Genomic DNA, 23,165 nt, shown 5'->3' on the forward strand with positions numbered 1-23,165 from the left:
TGCTGCACAACGGCACAGACTGTTTCAGGAGCTGAAGAGTGAATAACTGTTGTGTAATCTTCAGTGAACACCCGCACTTCTGATCTTATTTTTGTGGGCAAGGCATTTATGAAGCTGTTGAAGGTGTTTGTGCTGAGGTATCTACCATGGGGCTCTCTCTCTCTCTTATTCCTGATGAAGGGCTTATGCTCGAAACGTCGAATTCTCTATTCCTGAGATGCTGCCTGGCCTGCTGTGCTTTGACTAGCAACACATTTGCAGCTATCTACCATGAGGACCTCCTGCAGCCATGTCCTATGACTAAAAGGATTTATATACACAAACCATAAGCATTGTGTTTTATGCTTTAAATCACTCTTACCAGGTAATTTTACAACTCGTTCTGATTAAATGCAATCTTTCTCAGGCTCCTTGATACCGTCCTCAGTTAAATACTGCCTTGATATCAGAGCCAGTCACTCTTCCTTGAGCCCTTGTTTTTCCTGTCTATTGCTCATGTCAACAGATCATGGTGTAGGGACAGGGAGTGTTTTTTTCAAACAATGGTTAGTGAATGTCAGGAATTCTGTATTCCTAGAGAATTAGGGAGCTAGGTCACTAAACGTACTTAAAGAGGAGGAAGTTGGATTTTGACCTGGCAGAAAGTTGAGGGTTATGAAGAATTGTGCATGAAAGAGTATTTGAGAAGTTATTATTTTATTGAGGGGCGAGGCTGGCTTGCGTGGTTGTGGGGGTGCGGGGGTGGTACAGATGAATGACCTGACCCTGTTTCTGATGTTCTCACATTCTGTTATTGAAAAGTTACTGGGCGGATATAGGTTTGCTCGCTGAGCTGGGAGTTAGTTTGTGTTATTTTCCTGGAAGCTCTGTTATTAAATGTTATTGTCATGGAGAGCAGAGGATTTTGTGAGCCATCTCTCATTGAGGTATGGTGGCTGTATTCATAGTGAACAACGTCTACAACGTCAACAACAAATGAAGCACAAGTTGCAGAGAGGCGAAGCTCTGTACAGAAAGATGAGGGGCCTCTTTCACACCCAGCCTGGATTTTCTAATTGCATTTTCCAAATCACATCAAACAATAAATGACAGTCTTGACGGGCTGAATGGTCTTCCCTGTTTATGTACACAAGGTGATAGCATTAAGTAGCCTCCAAATGCTCCTGTCTAACAGGTTTGCTTGGCCGAATCGAACACAGAAACATGAGATTGAGAAGCAGGAGTGGGTCATTAGACACTCAGAGCTTTCTCCACCAGGCACTAACGTCGTGGCTGATCAGGTTGTGGTCTCAGCCCCACTTTCCTGTCCATATCACATTATCCGTGACTGACTTCTCTGTCAAATACTTAATTAAATAAGCGTTGAATAACTGTGAACATAAAGGCACTACAAACGTGTGGGGAAGAGAATTCCCATTTGAAATATCTGTTTAGAATTTCTCCTCATTCCTGTTATAGAGTCATACGGCATGCAGACTTTTTAGTGCTGGCCAGACATCCCAATGTGATCGAGTCTGATTTGGCTCATATCCCTCTAAACCTTTTTATTCATATAACCATCAAGATGACAGACTGCATCACTTCCTCTGACAGATAATTCCATATGCCTGCCTCCCTCTGCATGAAAATAATGCCTCTAAGTTCCCTTTAAAATATTTCCACTCACACTTTAAACCTATACTTTTTTTTGGATTCCTCTATCCTAGGAAAAAAAGATCTTGTCTACTTAACCCTATTCATGTCCTTTATAATTTTATAAACCTGTATAAGGTCAGCCCTCAGCCCTGATGCTACAGAGAAAACAGTTCCAGCCTATTCAGCCTCTGCGTATAGCTTCAGCCATTCAATCCCGGCAAGATCCTCATAAATTTTACCTGAATCCTTTCAAGTTTCACAACAATCTTCCTCCAGCGGGGAGACCAGAACTGCACACAGTATTCCAAAAATGGCCTCACTGACAACTTGTGCAACTGCAACGTGACATGCCAACTCCTATACTGAATGCTCTGACCAATGAAGGCAAACATCTTTTACACTATCCTATCTACTTTCAAGGAGCTTTGCATCTACATCCCTCGTTCTCTTTGTTCAGCAACATTCCCCAGGACCCAATTAGTGTCTATGCCCTGCCCTGTTTTGCCTTTACAAAATGTAGCACTTCACATTTATCTAAATCAAACTTCATCTGCCACTCTTCAGCCCGTTTAGTCATCTGATCAAGGTCTCATTGTACTCTGAGATAATGTTCTTCACTATCCACAACATCAACAATTTTGATGTAATATGCAAGCTTTCTACTCATACCAACGATAGTCACATCGGAATCATTACTTTAATGACGAAAAGCAAAGGATTCAGCACTGATACTTATGGCACACCACTGCTTACATTCCTCCAGTCTGAAAAACAATCCTCCACGACCATCTGTCTCCTCCTGTCAATCCAACTTTGTACTCAATTGGCTTGGGTGGCTGTTTCCCATGTGACCTAACTTTACTAACTTGTCTACTGTGCAGAAACTTGTCGAACACCTTGCCCAAGTCCATTTGGACATCATCTACAACACTGCCTTCATCAATCTTCTTTGTCACCTCTTTAAGAAAATCAATCAAATTAGTTTGAATAATTTCCCACGCAAAATGACATGGTGACTATCCCCAATACCCTTGCCTTTGCAAATGTATGCAATTGACAATCCCTCAGAATCCCCTCCAACAACTTACCTACCACTGATCTCAGGCTCATCAGTCTAGTGTCCCCTGGGTTGTTGGGTCTCTGCTTCCTTTTTAGTGCCACTCCCCTCTTGTTCACAGCAAGTTATCAATGTAACAATGTTGATGATATAGCCAATGATACAGGTCTCACATATGTCAGGGTCGTTTGGAAAGAGGTGAGGTAGATTTCCTTTAAATACTTGGCTGTTATTTCCAGCTTAAATGGCTATTGTCTGTGTTTGCATGCTTGCACACTGTATGTGTCTGTGCGTGTCTGTCTGTGTGTGTGTGTGTTTGTGTGTGTGTGTGTCTGCCTGTATTGATTGTGCTGCCAGTTTTGATTGTGGTGTGAGTTGCTACCCACCTTCTGTCCCTCCCAGACTGAATTCCTGAAGGCTTATACACTCCACCACTACCTTTACTGTGGCCTTGGGTGGGGTGGGGGGGGGGTGCGGGGAGGGAGAGAGCGGATTCTGGGTGGGAATGACCCTACCTCTGAACTCACGTCGTGGAATATTACATCACTTTAAATACCACAGAGACTGCCGTACCCTCCATACAGATACATCCACACGAATAATGACACATGGAGGCACTCACTAATACATTGACACCATGCAGACATAGAGGGTGTGTCTTTATTTCTGTTGCTCCACGATAATCTTATCAATATTTCACTTGCTCTGTCTGGTGTGTGTCACTATTTATTGGTGAAGTCTGACTGTAGGGCAATTTAAATGTTTGAAGATGCCAAACCTGCAAGAATTATTAAGTTTATTGTGGACGGTGGGGAACTCCAAGAGGAAAGTGATAAGTTGTTGTAGTGTTCACGTATATGGCAGATGGCTATCAATGCAGAACAGTGTGAGCTGATGCACTTTGGTGAAACAACATTGAAAGGCAATATGAAACATGGTGTACCGTTAGAAAGTAGGTGCAGGAACAGAGGTCCTAAGCATATATGAGTACAGATTATTGAAGATGCCCGGACAAGTGGTGAGAGCAGTAAGTATCTCAGATTATTTTCAGTATCTGAGCTGTTTACACGAGGAGGTGCAGGAGGGCACCTCCGCGCTCCTTTACTGGGAGGTGGTGGAGATAATGTGTTGTAAGCCCACCCTGCTGCCCACCGAGTCTGTGGGGAAACCATTTGTACCACGTGGACACAAAAGGGAAATTGCATCAGGACCACGGCTTCTATGTTGTGACGAGGGAAATGGAACTGACAGTGGGTTTAAAGTGAGAATTTCCCTTCACTGAACATTGCTCCTTACTTGCTTGGGGGGATGTGGATGTTTCAGAATCTCCACACCTGTCGTCCTGGTCCTCTCCGGTTCGTACCAGGGTCCTACACACATAGCGGCGGGAGATGGGTGAGGTAGCGGGTATCGGGCACTCCATCATCCGGCTCGACACTTTCTGTACTATTCCAGGCTTTTTCTCCTGGAAAGGGAAAATGGGGAGGGGACGAGTGAGAGTGGGAGGGGCTGTCCCTGCTGTAGTGCTGGTGTAGATGGGGGGAAATAGTGAAGTGTTCAGAGAGAGTAACTCCACAGTGTTATTAGTGTGTGGGGGGAGGGGGGAGGGGTATAATGGAGGGGAGACAGAGACAGTGGGAAGAGGCTCCATGCATCAGTGAGAGTGGTGGCGCATGAACTTGTTCAGGCTTTGGTGCTATAACAGACATACAGTGAGTGTGAGGGAGCAGAAGAATATGTTTACACTTATCCTGACAGAGCAGGGAAGGTTATTGATGCTTGTCCTGTCTTGTTGGACATTTGTTCAGACTACAGACTAAGCTCGGTGGTGAGCACAGATCATGCGGGGTGAGTCTGAGGTTGTGGCCCTGTCAGGGAAGTGAATGGTCCCCTCTATACTAGCCCATTCACCAGGCCCTCCGTGTACCTGTTGGCAAACCGTGTTGTAATTGCCCCTTATCTGCCAGGCTCAGGGTAAACAATGCCGAGCAGCTCCAAACTAAGAAAGCTCAACCATGTGTCCATTGGTCTTTTAAAGTGCCAGAAATCACAGAATATACAGGAGCATCCGGGCAATGCTGAGTACATCCAGCCATGATGGGTGGGAGAATCGGGCTGGTATTGAATGTGAGGGACACCATGGGCTGGGGTGGGTATTTAATGAAGTGAGTTCCTTAAGATAGCACTAGGAAACTAGTTCTCCTTAAAGCAGATCATCTCTCTGTCACACTCCATGAAAATCACACTGAGACAATTTATTGTTAGATTCCCGTCAAAGAGGCACAACATCTGCTGAGCCCACGAATAGTGACAAAGCTGCAGCTGCTTCTCCAATACTCTCCGTCACAGAGAAGGAGCTAAGCGTGACCTACCCTTGGGAAATAAGGCAGGGCAGGTGACTGTGGTATCAAAGTGGAAGCACATTGGGACAAGTAATCATAATTCTATTAGCATTAAAATAGAGATGGAAAAGGATATTGTTATAAATTGGAGGAAGGCCAATTCTAATGATTTTAGGCGACAACTTCTAAAGTGGATCTGAACAGATACTCACAGATAATGGGCCAGCTGAGAAGACGGAAGCCTTCAAAAATGAGTTGTAAGAGCTCAGAGGCAATATATCCCTGTGAGGGTGAAGGGTAAGTCAGGTAGGTGTAAGGATGCTGGACTTGAGAAATTGAGGGTCTGGTCACAGATAAAAGGGAAACATATGTCAAGTAGAGGTAGCAAGAATCGAGGATTTTTCAGTATTCATACACAGGGTGAGGGTATCACTGGTTTGACCTGCATTTATTGACCATCACTAATTGTGTAGAGGGTATTTGCGAGTCGATCACATTGTTGTGGGTCTGGAATCATATGTAACCCAGAGCATTAAGGACGGCAGTTTGCTTCCTTCAAGCACATCAGCGAACCACATGGGTTTTTCCAAAAATCGAAAATGGATTTATCATCGTCATTAGTATCTTAGTTCCAGTTTTAAAGTCAATGTCTAGTGAGTCTAAAGCCAGTGGATGTATTCTTAAGAGGGAAATCAGGAGACCATAAAGATGACATGAGAAAGCTTTGGCAAATAGGGTTATGGACAATCTTCAAATGACTCTGCAAATACATTAATGACAAAAGAGTAACTCGGAAGAGTTTCTGGACACATAAAGATCAGCAAGGCTGGCGATGTGCAGAACCACAGAAGATGGAGGTGGTACAAAACAAACGTTTTACATCAGTATTTACTGTGCAGAAGGGTATGGAAGCTAAAGAGCTTCTGAAATAAATAAAGAAACCTTGAAAATTTTCTGTGCTACAGAGGAGAAGATGCTGGATTCGTAAAGCCTGAAAAGGGGGAATTGTCCCCAGGACCTGATCAGGTGGGAAGGGATGAAGTGATTGCTAAGCCCCTTGCTGAGATACATGTATCATCAATAATCACAGGTGAGGTACCGGAAGATAGGAAGTTTGCGAACTTGGTCCAGTTACATTGAACATTTAAGAAGGATGGTAAGGAAAATCCAGTGAGCCTGACTTCAGTAAGGAATAAGTTGTTGGAAAGGATTATGTGGCGCAAGGTGTGCATATATTTTGTATGGCAAGGAATGATACGGGATAGGCAACATAGCTTGAAGCATGGGAAATCGTGTCTCACGAAATTGACTGAGATTTCTTTGAAGAAGTGAGGTCTACATTGTCAATATGGACTTCAGTAAGACAGTTGACAACTTTCTACATGGTAGACTGGTTAATCAGTTTAGTTCACGTGGAATTCTGGGAGAAGTAGCCATGTGGATACAGAATTGGCTCGAAGGTAGGAGACAGAGGGTGGTTGTGGAGGATTGATTTTTGAAATGGAGGGCTGGGACCATTGGTGAGCTACAAGGATCACTGGGTCCACTGCTTTTCATTATTTATATACATCATTTGAATGTGAACATAGCAGCAATAGTTGGTAAGTTTGCAGATGACACCAACACTGATGGTGCAGTGGACAGCAAGGAAGGTTCACGTCAGAGTACAATGGGATCTTGATCAGATGGGCTGAGGGCTGAGGAGCAGCACATCGCATTTAATCGAGATAAATGTGAGAAGCTGCATTTTGGAAATGCAAATCAGCGCTGGTAATTTAATGGTAATGTCCTGGGGAGTGTTTCTGAACAAAGAGATCTTGGAGCGCAGGTTCAGATTTCATTGAAAGTGGAGTCACTGTTAGTCAGAAAAGTGCAGAGGACATTTGGTAGGCTTGCCTTTATTGGTCAGTGCTTTGACTATAATGAATTGGAAAGTCATATTACTACTTAAAAGCTTATTAGTTCGATCATTTTTGGAGTGCTGCTTTCAATTCTGGTCTCCTTCCTATCGTAACGATGTTGGGAATCTTGAAGCGAATCAGGAAAGACTTACAACGGTGCTGTCAGGATTTAGGATATAGGGAGAGGGTGAGCAGGTTGGGGCCAACTTTTTTCCTGGGCTGTGAGGGGCATGTGTAAGGTGAATAGCCAAAGTATTTTCCTCAAAACAAGAGGACAAGGATTTCAGGTGAGAGGGGAATGATTTTAAAATGACTGTAGATGCAGCGTTTTCCAACAGAGTGTGGTGCAAATACTGGAATGAGCTGGCAGAGGAGGTGGTGGAGGTTGGTACAATTACAACGTTATAAAAAAAGAATTGGATGGGTACATGAAGAGGAAGGGTTTAGAGTGATGTGAGCCAAATGCTGGCTGATGTGAGAAGTTTAATTTGGGGTATCCCATGAATGAGTTGGACTGAAAGGTCTGTTTCCATGCTGTACATCTTCAAGGCTCTGATTCTGTATGACCTCACACTAATATCCCATTAGTTCATCATTTCAGGAAATACTAAGCTATGTTGCGAGATGCTAGAAATGTCTTCACTTGAGCATTCTGAAACTTGCAAACACATCATTCCATAACACTGTCTCTGAATCTCTCTCCCTCTTTCTGTTTCCCAAATCTCTCCCTCTTGTTGGTTTTAAACTGATTCTCAACATCCAGTTCTAATTGTTCAGATTTAATTTGAATAACTCTACTACACCTTTTCTTGGCCTTAAATATTGCTCATCTGAGAGAAGGAGCTTCAAACCTTAAGAAGTTTAGAAACAATGTTCAAAAAGCATAGCTTGCGTTTTCTTTGACGTCCCGGTGTCTTGGCCTGTGTTCCATGTTGGACAGAGGATATTCAGCAGTTTTGAGGTACATCTTTGTAACATACTCTATGCCTATCCACTGAATGTTTGTGTTGGTCCCTCTTTGCTGATCTTGTGCTCAGTAACATGAGGAATCCCATCAACTGTTACTGATCCAGACCGGGCTTCTCACTTGCATTTGAATGATATTTGACTTATTTCTCGTTTTGAAACGTTAGTGGAAATGCTGGAGACAGTTTCCTGCAGGCTGTGTATTCAGCTGCTGTGCAAATTCAGGAAGACCAGAGGCTTTGGTGACCCACTGTGGGATGAGTCATGGTGACTGTAGTTACTGCATCTGGATCTGCAACGTGAACAACAAATGGAGCAGAGACTGCAGAAGGGAATATCTGTAAAATAGAATGAGGGAATCAGAATCAGATCACTAAAGGCCTTAGAGAATGCTTGAACAGGATGGAAGGGCCTGCTTATGTAACATATTCAGACATTTCTATTAATAAAGCCCCAATTCCGCTTCTCTCCCAGTGTCCAATAGTGGTGGGGAGTTAGTCACCTCCTTGTGTTCTTGGGTAACAGAACTCTGGGGCCTAATAAGTCTCCAGATTTCCCTGTGCCCCAATCTCGAGCTCTTAGTGACTTCCTCCTGCCCCTGTGTCCCAGTCGTGAACAGTTGAGTGACTCCCTCCTGTTCCTGTGTCCCAGTCTTGAGCAGTTGAGTGACTGCTTCCTTTTCTTCTGTCCCAGTCTCGAGCAGTTGAGTAACGGCTTCTTGACCCTGGGTTCCAGTCTCTAAAAGTTGAGTGACAGTCTCTTTTTCCTGTCTCCCTATTTCGAGTCGTTGAATGACATTCTTCTTTTCCTGTGTCCCATTCTCGAGCAGTTGAGTGATTGTCTCCTGCTCCTGCGTCACAGGTTTGTGAAAATATCCTCTACCTGATCCTGAGTAACAGGCTCCTATAGCTGTCTGCTCTCCTGCTGCTCCTCCTGAGTAAAAGGCACAAATATTAATTTACACACGTGCTGTCCCTGAAAAACAGGCTCCAAAAGCTCTGTGATCTCCTCCTGCTCCGCTGGAAGAGAATTGATGGTCTGATGGTCTTTCAGTTTTTAATGACTGAGTCCCTTTCTCCTGTTTCTGTACAACACCATCAAAATCTGAATGCTGCATGGATAATTTGTTTCTCAATAATTGAGCAAGCATGCTGACTGACTGTTCTTTTGTTGTTCAGTCATGAGAAGCTGAACAAGTAACAGGTTCGAGAGGCTGGATGGCCACCTCCTATCCCTTTGTAACACACTAAGAGGCTGAATGGCCTCCTCCTATCCCTTTGTAACACACTAAGAGGCTGAATGGCCTCCTCCTATCCCTTTGTAACACACTAAGAGGCTGAATGACCTCCTCCTGTCCCTCTGTAATTGACTGAAGAGGCTGAATGGCCTCCTCCTGTCCCTCTGAAACACACTTGAAAGACCGACTGGCCTCCTCCTATGCCTCTGTAACAAACTTGAGAGGCTGACCGCCCTCCCCATCCCTCTGCAACAGACTCAAGAGACTGAATGGCCTCCTCCTGTCGCTCTGTATCTACACATGGGGACCGCTTGTTTCTCGCTGTTCCTGAGCAGCAGTTTCAATGGAGTGAATGATGTCTCAAGATTATGAAAAGACTCGATAACAGGGCATTCCAAAATAATGCAGCATTAATCAAAGGTATCTAGAAAGGTATCTCCCCTCGAGCCATTTTATGCAACTGGTCTGTTGTTTTATCCCTGTCTCCTTTTATAAAGAGGGTGGAACATATACACCCCTGCAATGTTCTGGCAATACCCCCACACACAGGGAAGAAAAATTCTAAGATTAATGATTTATTATTTATACCTCAGCAATCCTTATGGTTTCCATCCAGACTGAGTAAATAGTCTCTTCTATTGTAATGCGCAAAGTGATCTAAGAAAGGGGTTAACTGAACCTGTTTGTTCAGTGGCTGTGATTAATGTCAGTCTCCGTGGATTCTCATTATCCCAGTTGAGGGTTTCCATCTTTAAATGGTAAATGTGATCCAACAATGTGTTATCCCATAATATAAGTGGAAGCATCATCGACAGCACTAACACGGACTAGCAGCTTCAGAGAGCGAGGGAGGAGAGATCAGAATCTGGGAACATTAGATTGGAATGTTCCAACAATGGATCAGAATCTGGGAACATTAGATTGGAATGTTCCAACAATGGACCAGAATCTGGGAACATTAGATTGGAATGTTCCAACAATGGGCAGGAGTTTAAGCTTTTATGTTTGGATTCTTTCTACATATTATTGGTTCTCATTACCATCGCGGATCCGATATGCACTTCACATTATTCAATATTTTTATTATCCTATCCTGGCTATTGTTGGTGTCCCTGGTAAGTTTTGCTGTGCATTTATTATTTGCATGAACCATGTGTAACTGTATTACTGTTCTTTGCATTTAAGTTACTCCGTAAATATTCACTTTCCAAACCAGTGCGAGAAAAATAATGAACTTGCTCAGGCTTTCTCTCCCTCTTTAGATCTGGCACTGTGCCTTGTGGGTTGACCAACTCAGTTTCAGCTATGAACCAGGATTCATTATGTCACTCACCGCCTTTGTTATTTAAATGTTGAAATCATGGATGTCACTGTCTCCTGTTCTGGTTACTAACTCCATTTCCTTCCTCTGACTTCATCCCATCCCTGGCCATTACTTGAGGCTGAAACGGACAAGTAATAGTTATGGCCACAAGCTGATTCCTGACACCATACCCTGACCTTTCCTAATTTTAGCAATTGACTCCTGTAGAATATACTTCACTGGCTCCTCTCATCTGCTACATGAACACTGAGTTGTGAAATCCAGTCTTAATGATCTACTGCAATAATCCGCTGCTGACACTCCCAGCTCCAAACCTGCCAAAGCAAATCTGAGTGGATGCAGCATGGCTCAGATCGGAACTGAGACCAAATTCCCATCATTCCTGTGCGGATTGATTTATATTGTTGCTGCATTCGCAATGCGTTTACTTTAATATTCTAGAGCACCTCGTCACCTCTGTCTCTGCTACGGTCCTCAGTCTCCCTCCGTTAATTGCATAAACCCCTGCCAGTTGTTCACATTTAACTTGAATTCCTCCATGTGTGTTCTCTCTCAAACACACACACACACACACACAAACAGTTCTATAGAATAAGTACAGTAGCAATATACTGGCAAAGGTTTGCAATGTTCTCCATGCTGAACAAATCATCCAATATACGGGGTAGTCCACTAGCATGGTCTGCACAACTCTACGGTGTGCCTGTTACCTTGTAACAGTTTATGGTGTCTGGGATAATTCTGTGAGGCAGATTCACAATTTGATGTAACGAAGTTTTTCAACAGATCTGGCAATGTCTTTATTGAATGTTCTCATTCTTTTGATTGGACGCACCGATGTCTCACTTGTCCAGTCAGTCCCCCTCTCCTCTCTCCTTTTCTATAGCTTTGCAACATGTTATCAGCTAATTATTTTTTTTTCTGTATCTTTCCCTGGCGTTGGCTCCCTAGTGTATCGATTGCTGGTGTTGCGAAGCTCAGAAACAGTGAAATGATAGGTGTCAAGCTGTTGTGCGCTTCCTGGTGTGTCCCATGAGGTGTTCGATGTTGGACACAGTGTTCCAGCAGCTTTGACTCACATCTCTGAAGCTTGTTCGGTGTCTGTCCACTGAATGGCTGTGTCTGTCCCTCTCAGTTGATAGCGATCAATAACACAAGGAAGTCCATCGAATATTATTGTAAATGTCCAGGCATCTGACTTGTAGCTGAAAGGCTTCTGACTGACTCCTGTTATTGAAAAGCTAGTGGAGGTGCTGGGGATGGTTTGCTGGAGGTTGTGCTGTAAGCTGCTTCAGACATTCAGGGAGATCTAAGGATTTGGTGACCCAACTCTGGATGGGGCATGGAGACTGCAGTTACAGCATCTGGGTCTGTAACAAATGGAGCAGAAACTGCAGAGTGGGGAAGCTCTGAAACCACAAAGTGAGTATGTGGGCACACACCAGGAAGTGAACAACAGCCTGACACATACCATTTCACTGTTTCTGAGCTTCAGAACACCAGCAATCGATACATTAGAGAGCCAACGCCAGGGAAAGATACAGAAAAATAAAACAATTAATTAGCTGATAACATGTTGCGAAGATATAGAAAATGAGAGAGGAGAGGTGGGAGCAACTGGACTAGTGAGAGATTAGTGCGTCCAATCAAAAGAATGAGAACATTCAATGAAGACATTGCCAAAACTGTTTGTGTCTCAACGTGGACGCACACTCTCCTTCTCCCCCGACATAAACCCATGCAAAAATTCCCTCTCCTCCCCGCGCACACTCACGCTTCCCTTCTCTCACATGCACACCCACACCCTCTCTATCCCTCACACACACACATACTCCACCTCACTCTGTCTCACACACACAATCTCTCTCCCCCTCACATGGACACTCCACTGTGCACTCAAATATATGCAAGCACATTCATACACACACAAGCACACCTAAATCAGTGGGGTAAATTTACATCAGCACATTTGAATTTGCAGATACATTAATACAAAAAATAAAATTTGTATACAGTCAGTCAATGTGGCATTTTACAAACTCCTACTTGTAATTAAACCCAGTATGAGTCCAGGTAAAGATACAGACAGACTCCAACCAAGACCTCCCGCCTAAAATACATTGTCTGACCCAAAGGTCGCCTCCTTTGTATCTAGAATACCTGAAGGTCTCTTTAGGCAGTGACTTGAAAGACATTCTTGGATTTGCATATTAATCAATCAAAACCAGCACCTCCATTCTAATTGATTAAAGATTTAGGAGCCATGTTAGATGTGTTCATTTCATGTGCAACCCTTTGATCTCTCCTGATTAAATTCTGTGTCTAAGGTCTTCCTCTCTCTCTAATACCTGATGGAGGGGCAGTGTTGGGAAAGCTTGTATTTTAAAATGAAACCATTGGGCTCTGACCTGGTGTCGCGTGCTTTCTGATCTTATCCAACCCAGTCCAAAACCAGCACCTCCATATCATGGCTTTTATTAGTTAGCCAGTCTTCTCTCCAAGAAAATAAATTTTCCTAATTCCATGTGTTCTTGTGTTGCATATTAATCTTTTGTGAAGCACGTTATTCATTGCCTTCTGATTTCTGTCGATACTCTAGCTTCCTCCCACAGTCACAACATGTGCATGTTAGGTGGATTTGTCATAGAAAATGCCAGGTTGCAGAGACAGGGTTGGTGGGGTGGGGGGGGGGGAGGTGGGGAGTGCGATTTGTAGGGAATGGGTTTCGGAGCTTCAGTGTGGAGCCGATGAGCTGGATGACCTGTTTCCGCACTGTAGGGAATTCTATGATTAACATCTTCATGGCTGAAATCAAATGAGAGCAAATTTCTGAGTTAATTCCAATATACTGCCTTAATGACGAGATTAAATCTGTGCACATTACTCCAGATGAGATCTTACCCTGACCCTGTACAGCAGCAGCCACACTTTACCAGCCTGCTGTACGGTTCCCACTCAGGCCAGAGCAGGCTCACCTGTCTAGTGGAATACACAACATTGTTGAAAATATATGGTGTGTTTACCAACATTTCAGGAGAGTTTGAGTTCAGGAGTAAGTGTGTCTTACTATAACTGTACAGGGCCTTGGTGAGACCTCATCTCAAACACTCTTCAGTATTGTGAACAGTTTCGGTCTCCTTACCCAATAAAGGACAAACTTGGCATTGAGGGGAAGTAACGTAGGATGACCAGACTGATCTCTGGGATGACAGGCTTTTTGTGGGATCACAGTTTGGGGCGACTGGGCCTGTATTCCATGGACTTTAGGAAAATGGGTGAATGATATAAGTCTCTGACAGAGCGAGACAGTATGGAAGCAAGGATGATAGTTCCCCTGGCTGGGATGTCTAAAACAAGGGTTTACATTATTAGGCACAGACAGGCCAAAGTGCATTGAGATGAGAATAAATGCCTGCACTCAGAGACTGGTAAACCTGGGGAATTCTCAAACACATTAGAACGCCAGGTACTGAATATAAATAAGGGTGTACAGACACTAAAGAATGGGAGGAGAGTAGGAGTATGGTGTGGGGATAGAGGATCAGCGACCATTACAGGTAGTTCTCCGATGGCAGGGAAGCTGCATTCCTGTGGAACACCGTATTATAGAAAATGGTGCAACCTAAATAATGGGGCCAATGGGAAAAAGAGGGTAAGGGGCAAACCCCTAATAATGTCAGTAAAAATCAAAGCAAAAATCATAGTCAGCCTAACTCAAATGATAGCGCAGGCTACATAAATCTTGAAACTATATATTGTAATGAAATAGTTCAGTAAATGTAACACTTTAACACTACAGTCATTGACTAAACCCCTTTACTTTCCACAAATCTGTTCACCAGAAAGTGCGCGGGCTGACTGAACACGTGATCTCGATGCAGAATTCCAGTTCTCTCCAAGATACGACCCTGGTTTGAAGTAAAATTCCTTCCAAATGTAGACTACATATCCCAGTTTCAGGCTCAAGTTCAAGGTTTGTAGAATGGATAATATTCCTGTTTTAGCTGAACACACTGAGGGTCAATTTTGCAGACAGAGGATCCCGAGGCTGGGTTTTGCTGTTCAGCTGGTGCTGGGGATGGAACCCCGTATCAGTGAATTGGAGCTGGCTTTATTAAAAATTGTGCTCAATTCACAAATGATGTTGCAGCAAAATTGTGTTTAATAAACACGCATTATCGTATAACTGTCTGTATCTTGAATGGAGGAGCAAAATTGATGGACCAAAGTGACTCCAGCAATTCGTATTTTATATGTCCTGATGTTTAAGCATGCGGAAAAATATGAACACTCTGTGGGGAAAACTACATTGAGGAGGTTTTCTCCATGAGCTAGAATGAGAATGGTTCAATATGTTGAATGATGTATTCGTTTCCCGATATTTCTTTGCAGTCTGTGATAAGGCTTTTTAAATGTTGTCACAAGCGTTCTCAGACCTTCGGAAGGAGGTCTCTGCAGGGTCGACAGGACTGTGTTTCCCGTTCCCTTTTCCGATACCAAAGCTAGTGCCGCGTGTTTTGTCCGGATATATCCATTAAGACCTCGGAGCAGTTTGATACAGATGAGCATCTTGCTTGGTGGATTCAGAGACCATTGAAGAGTTGATCACATGTTTGTGTGTCTGGAGTCACTTCGAGGCCAATCCAGGAAAGCACGGGAGATTCATGTCCTGGAAGTACATTGGGGAAGGAGATCGAAGTTTGCAATCAACATTAGACACAAGGTCATTATTATTGACATCAGATTTTACATTTCGATATTTTATTAATTATAACTTCCACCAACTGCCAGAGCATTAGCTTGGTCTGGATTAGTAATCCGGTGACATTTCCACAACAGCGCAATCTCCACATGGGGAACGATCGGAAAGCACACTGAGTTGGTTATTTCTGCGCTGCTTGGCAGCTGTATCAAAAACAACTGCCACCAATTTGGCTTTTGTGATGTGACTGAGGGAGTTATAATTGGTCAGAGTATAATTATTCTCCTCTTAGGGGATTGGACATAGCTGAATAATTTTCCACATTGCCAGGGAGATGTCAGAGTTAGAGCTGGAATGATACAGCTTCCTCAGGGACACGGCTTGTTGTGCAGCACAAGTCTTCAGTCCTATTGCAGGAATGGTGTCAAGGCCCATTGACTTTGTCGTATCTACTGTGTTCAGCTGTTTCTTCATGTCAAGTTCAGTGAAAGGAATTGATTAAAGACTACCATCTATGATTTTTTTTTGGCATCATGATGAGAGTGATGTGGATCATCGACTCAACACTTCTGTCTGAGGATGGTGCAGATACTAAATCCTTGTCTTTTACAAGGCAGTTCTGTGATCTAGGAAGGGGATATTTGTGGAATCCTCTCCTATCATGAATTGTTTAATCGTCCAATGACATTTATGTCTGGATGTGGTAGGACTGCAGAATTTCAATCTGAGCTGTTAGTCTTGCAATCATTTTGCCCTCTTGATCAGACGTTAGCCTTGCCATGTGGAATGTAAACAGTCAGGTCTGGTAGTTTTAATGGGTTGTCACATGGTTCTGACCCTGGCATGCTCATGCTCGATCACTGAACGATCGATCGGCTTGATGGTAATGGCAGACTGAGGGCTTATCCTTAGGGAAACGGTAAAGATTGTGATTGAATACAATTCTGCTGCTGCTGTGATCAGCAGCATCACATGAATGACCAGTTTGAGCTTCAATATCTGTAATTCAATTCAACTGACTGTCCCCCATTTCACACCGAGACCCATTCACCCATCAGCCCGTTACTCAGTGACCTAATCTGGTTTCTGATGTGGTAACACTTCCATTTTTATATTCTGATTCTGCTGAGGGTCTCTCCATGGTGTCACGCCTCCAATTTGTTACATTACTGAAACCCTTTAACATATTCACCTGAATCTTATTCATTCCTGTATGCCATCATCTGTGTTTGATGTTAATGTGTCACTGTTTCTCTTCCTGGCCATGATTAATAGTTAGGTAGTGTCAGTGATGACAGCCTTATGTATTTTCAGACCCAATGAAAATATGCACCTTGTGTTATTATTAACTTCCCTGTGCATTTCATTTCATGTTAGACAGGGTGTTTGAGCAACTTTGGCACACGTTTTGGAACTTAGTCAAAAACAGAAATTGCTGAAGGAACTAAGCAGTGAAAGTAGAGTTAATCTTTCAGGTCCAGTGACCCTGCTGCAAAGCTCCCAGCTTCTCCAGCAATGTCTGTATTTTTATTTCCAGTTTCCATAGGTGTTTCATTAAAATAAAACTGTTATGTGCCTATTGATTTCTTGAGAAACTCAGCAGGTGTGGCAGCATCTGCAGAGACAGAGAAACGGAGTTAACGTTTCAAGCCTAGTGTGACATTTCCTCAGAACATATATGGATTGGTCAATGGGTTTTTTAATCCCTTGATAGAGGTTGGGGGTTGGTGATGTGGAACAGAGAAGAAGGGCTTATGCCCGAAACGTCGATTCTCCTGCCCCTTTGATGCTGCCTGACCTGCTGCACTTTTCCAGCAATACATTTTGAAACAGAGAGTCAGGCAAAAGATAAACGGGATTTAGCAGTGGTGAACGAGAAGTTGATATCAGATGGCTTTAAATCAAGACATGAATGGGGACAGGTGGTTCTTTCTACTGAGTGCAAGATAAAGAACATATATCGCACAAACACACCCTTGGGTCCAACTTGTCCATGCTGACCGGGTTTTCCAAACTGAATCGGACTGATATTTATGTTACTCCTGTTATTTCTACTCCAGTGCATTTTATCATAAAGATCCATTAATCCTGTTTCTCTGATTTCTATGTGTTAACTAATTGTCCCATGCTAATGTATTATCCGTTATACTATGAATTTCTGTCTTGTGTAAGAACCTTTGACTTTTGGATACATTGTGGAAAATCTCTGGAATCCCTCATGTCTACAGATCCCCCTTTATCAAATCTGCTTGTTACATTCTCCATAAAAAAAATTGCATGATTTTACAGGGCAAAATATAGATCTACTTTCACAAAATCATGCTGACTCTGCTTTAAGTTTTTTCTAAATGTCCTGCAATTCCTCCAATAGCAGACCCTAGCAGGTTCCCAGCAATAATGGTTGTGCTAAATGGTTCCTGCTCACTCTCTGGCTCCTTCTTGGTGACAGGCCCCACATTGGAGTTTTTGCGAATTTCACTGGAACACTCCTGAAATCCAGAGAGTTATGAAATACTTCACACAGAGCAACCAGTCACTCTGTAACCACTTCTTTTAAAACCAGCTACGAATTACCGATGATCTGTCTCCCCTTACTCTTATCTGTTCATTTTTAAAATAAAGTATTCCTTTTGTGGGAGACCATTCAAGAATGACCCACTGAGTACTATTTTGATTATATCATTGAAATACTTATAGTGCCTTCTCCTATGAGGAATGATATAAACTACTAGAGTAAATTATCTGTTGTTCCCTGTAGTCACACCATTCAAATGTCCTCAGTCTTCTTTCCTGACTTCATTTCCACCAAAGATCACACACTCATCTTGAACTTCCTTCATATGCAAGGAAAGACTCGTGATGCTTGTTTTTATAATACTTATTAATTTTATTACATCATACTTTTTCTTTTTTTTTCCTTTTACAATACTCCACAAGTAAATTAGTTCATAGCTCATCTCATTGTGGTCCCATCTACACCTTTCTCACCATACATCATTATCACTGGTTTACCTATCCATGGAAAATCACATGAAACCTTCCTCGATATAATAGAAGGAGTTAACCATCCCTTTTTGGGAAAGAGAATTCCCACTTGAATGAATTCCCACTTTGTGAATTTCTCTTCATTCCTGCTCTGACTGAGGATGGAGGGTGTTACTGTTTCCTTTTCTAGTCCCTCTCCTCCACAGCGCACAACAACTTTTAAATGTAACCAGGTTGGTGATATGGCCGATGATAAAAGTCTCAGACTGGGTCCGGTTCGCCGATAGGAAAAAGTCAGGCAGATTTCTTTAGTTAGACACAAGTAACTGATATAACTAATGGAGGAGCATGGTAGATCTGTGGTCAGTACTGCTGCCTCACATCACCAAGGAGCTGGGTTCAAATCCAACCTCGGGCGACCCTCTATGTTGTGTTTGAACATTCTCCCCTTTTCCTCTGATTGCTCCAGTTTCCTCCCACAGTCCAAATATGTGCAGCTTGGAGTTCAGCGGCCATGCTGGATTTCCCATAGTGCACAGGGATGTGTAGGTTAGTCATGGGAAATGCGGGGTTACATGGATAGAGTAGGGAGGTCAGATCTGTGTAGGATGCTGTTCGGAGGATCAATGTGAACGTGATGGGTAGAATGTCCTGCTTCCACACTGTCGAGATTCTATGATAGTGACAATAAGTTTGGTCTATGCAAACACCCAGTGGGGATCTAATATTCTCAAGGCTTTGTATGTTTCAAAACGATCAGCTCTCATTCCAAGAGTGACCTGTAAAAGCCTCCATAATATAAGCCCTTCATCTCTGGAATCCATGAAGTGAAACATGTCTGGACTGCTTCCAACATAATTATATCATTTCTCAGGTAATGAGGCAAAAAAAACACCCCTCACACACCAGATGAGGTTTATTTTTTGTTTTCTCAGTGTTATAAGTCTTTGGAACTCTCTTCCCCAAGAATACTGGAGGCAGTGATATTGAATATTTTTTTGCCGAACAGACAAAAGTTTCATAAATAACAACGGAGTAAAGGATTATCGAGGAATTGGCAGGAATGTGCAGTGTGGGAAAATGCTGGCAGTAGTACAAAATCACATTGCTCCAGAACATCCAGGAATGTAAGGCAAAATGAAATTATAATATAGATAACTTTTTAATATGTTAGCAGTGATATAATGCAGTTCCGAAGGACCATGGGTCCACTTTGTCATTAGAGAGAGAATACTCATGGTGGTTTCTCCTGTGGGTCAACACATCTCGGGTGATAGGGTGAGGTTGAGAGAGCGTCACCTTCTTAATCATCTCTGTTTGTGTGGGGAATTGAACCTGCACTGTTGGTTTCCCTCTGCATTACAAACCAGCCGACCAGTCAACAGAGGAGGAGACTGTCTAAGTATTACAGACAGGAACAGTCACAGACAAAAATAGCAAGAGAATCTTTCATAACAAGAAAAAAGGTACAACTCAGGTAACGATCAGTATAACAGCTGAGGATAAAAATGTTCACTGCTCAAAATTGTATTTTATAACTGAGGGAATACATTGTTAGGACTGTCCGTCCGCATGGGAAATGTCCTCGAACATTGAAGAAATCGGGCTAGAAGTGCCTGTCATCTGGTTGGTGACAGGATCCCAGTGGGTTGATTAACTGAAAGTTCCCGTAACATGGAGCTGAGAGAACTGTCATATTTGTCGCGAACTTATTAAATGCTTGTGCACGGTTGAAGGTCTGAATGGCCTCATGATGGATTTGAATTGTATACAATGTGAAAAACTATATCTCTACTCCTTCTACATATGTGTTACATACTGGGGAAATGATATTTTCTTGAAAACGGGAATTACTTGGGACAATTTCTGAAACATTTCATAATCGGCATTCTCCAAATCATTCTATCGACCTATAGGGGAATTGAAAAGGCGAGGTGTATATATAAATAGAAAGAGAGAGAAGAGAGAGAGAGAGAGGGGGTGGGGGAAGGGAGAGAGTGAGAGAGGATAGGTGCTGCATGCACCAGTGAGAGTGGTGGGGCGTGAGCCTTGTTCAGGGTTCGGTGGTGTAACAGATATACAGTGAATGTGAGGGAGCAGAGATAATACAGTGACGCTTATCCTGACAGAACGGGGAAGATTATTGATGTGTGTCCTGCATTGCTGGACATTTCTTCAGACTGGTGATACTGCACTGAGCTGGGTGGTGCGCTCAGACCATGCTCGGTGGGTCTGGTGGTGTGGCCCCCTCTGGTGGTGTGCACCGCCCCCTGTACTAGCCCATCCACCAGGCCCTCCGTGCCCCTGTCGATAAGCCGTGTTGTAATTGCCCTTTATCCAAACTCAGAAAGCTCAACAGTGTGTCCATTGGCCTTTTAAAATGTCCCCACTGCCAGTGAACACCAAATATTCAGGAGCATCAGGACAATGGTGATTGCCTCCAGCCATGATGGGTGGGAAATCGGGCTGGCATTGAATGAGAGGGACACCACAGGGTCGCGGGGAGAGTTAATGAGGTGAATTCGATGATATAGCACCAGCAAACTAGCTCGGCCTCTGTCACACTCAATAACAATGACACTGAGATAAGTTATTGTTAGGTTCAGCCCAATGAGGCAAAGAACCTGCTGACTTCGCTTCTGGTTACAAAGCTGTAGGATAAATGCCCATCCAAATCTCCATCATCTGAATTCACACTAATATCCTGTTCACCCATCATTCCTGAGCATACTGGCTCGCATTGCAGGATTCGTTCGAAATATCTTCATTTCAGCATTCTGAAACCTGTGATTTTCCTTGAAATTTCTCAATCTCACTTTCTCTTTTTCCAAAAGTCCTTTTGGTTTTGGTATTTAAACCAATTCTCCCGCCATCTCTCTCTGACAGCGATGTTCACACCCACAGCACCCCTTTGTTATGGCACAATGGAGACATGGAGCTGTAAATGAATGGTAGTTGCACATTCTGTCACTTCCAACATGAACTGCAAGTTTTACCACACTGAGCAGTGATATAACACAGTGTTACTGAGCAATGTACTGGAGTGGTGCACGCAGGTCTACGTGCTGGGAGAGCAACTGCTCCAGGTTTACAGATCAATTCATTGCTATTTACTACACAGCTCTCCATACGAAACCGATACCATGTCGCATTTAAAGAACAAGAAACTGGTGTGGGCTGCAGACTGCATGTCCATGCTGGACAGACCATTTCATTAAGATTTCTGAATCAGTTCACTGATGTGGTCTATCCTGTTCCCCATGCTGGACAGATAGCACGTGAACTGGTGGGACCTGCACAATATGCCACCCTGGACAGATTGATGGGTTGTACTGAGCCTGCTCTGACAGTGCTCCATGCTGAGCGGATATCTGGTGTTATGCATATCTATTGACTATTACAATTCCTGACAGAGATAACATTCCTCCAGCTCTGTGCATTCCACTGTCAGACCCTGTATCTGCAACATGTCGTCCCTTAATTATTCATTTAAAACATAAATATCGTTCCTTATTGCTATCGACCCGAGCAGAAGCCCTTCAGAATACATGTGTTTCGATTGGTCAAAATATTAGGCATTAAGCAAAAAAACAATCTATTCAAATACTGCAGACAAAATGCTTCAAAAACAAAAGTAACTTGGAATAACTTAATTTTATTGGAAAACTTAGCAAAGTAATATATTATTTAACCACTGAACAGCTACTGCTCCAATATGGTAACATCCTAGAAACACGCAATTGTGAAAATCAAACTCAAGATTTAGTTTGTCTCACATGTAGTTCCATAATCCAGGAGGAATAAACATTAAAAGACAATTCTGAGAGAAATCTCAGTCAGAGACAGTAGAAGCCGGGAAAGATGTACTGCCTTCCAATCTTGCTGAGACCCCAGCAATAACTAGTGAAAGGTAAAACTAGGAATCTAGGTTTGTGGGAGTTCAAACCACCTCTCCACAGGACCAGGTCATGGCTGCAAGGACCATAAGGAATGGACCTTATCTACGCAGTCTATGGCACTGTAGGAGCCTCTCAAAATGGCTAACTCCACCTAAGCCGTTAAATGATGGTAAGATAAATGCCAAAGTTAAACATATAAAATAAAATGAAAGGATGAGCAGGCCTGATGATCAGATACAGATAGCCTCGGGAGACCAGCACATCCTACCCTGCCAACACACTGTAGAATCATCGAGCTGGCGAAGAGAAAACATCATCACCTTCCCTTACCTCTGACTTTACAATTAGAGATGTACCATTCACCCAATAATCAGCGATGTCAACATCCCACCCAAACCAAGTATTTTTGTGCTATAAGTGATGCAGCGAAATGGCTTAACTGGAGTTGTTTGTTGAGTGACTGTGATTGCTGTCAGTCTCCTTGGAACCTAACCGTTTCACTGGAGTGTTTCCCTTTTCCATAAATCAGGGGCTTCTGTTAACCTGTTATTCCATAGTATCAGGGGCAGCAGCATCCTCAATACCAAAGCGATCACCAGCTCCAGAGAGAAGGAGAAGAATTGAATCTGAGAACAATAGATTGGAATATTCCCACAATGGATCAAAATCTGTGAACATGAGACTGGAATTTTCCAATAATGGATCAGATTATGAGAATATTAGGCTGAAATGTTTCAACAATAGATCCGTATCTGACAACATTAGACTGGAATGTTTCTACTTTGGAAAAAAAGTCAAAACAACAGCAATTTTAAGTGGGAGAAGATCAGACAAAAGAAGCACATGGTGAGGTCAGTGCAGGAGACAGAGAGAGAAAGAAACTAACACCACAGTGAAGCTGCATCGTTTTTGCCTTTGCTGTCTGAATTCATGCATCGCTGGACATCGGAGTGCATCTGGAAAAATTAACAACTAGTTAAATTCACAATTGTTCTTGGAGGAATTGTTGGGCGAAGTCACAGTGCAGAAGTAGTTTAATGTGCGGCCTATGGAAAATCTGCTGTAGTGAGTAGAGTGTGTTCATTCTTTAATTCTATGTTTTTGGAGATATTTCTCT

The sequence above is a fragment of the Hemiscyllium ocellatum genome, chromosome 38 (assembly GCF_020745735.1).
Source record: "Hemiscyllium ocellatum isolate sHemOce1 chromosome 38, sHemOce1.pat.X.cur, whole genome shotgun sequence".
NCBI classification, from domain to species: domain Eukaryota; kingdom Metazoa; phylum Chordata; class Chondrichthyes; order Orectolobiformes; family Hemiscylliidae; genus Hemiscyllium; species Hemiscyllium ocellatum.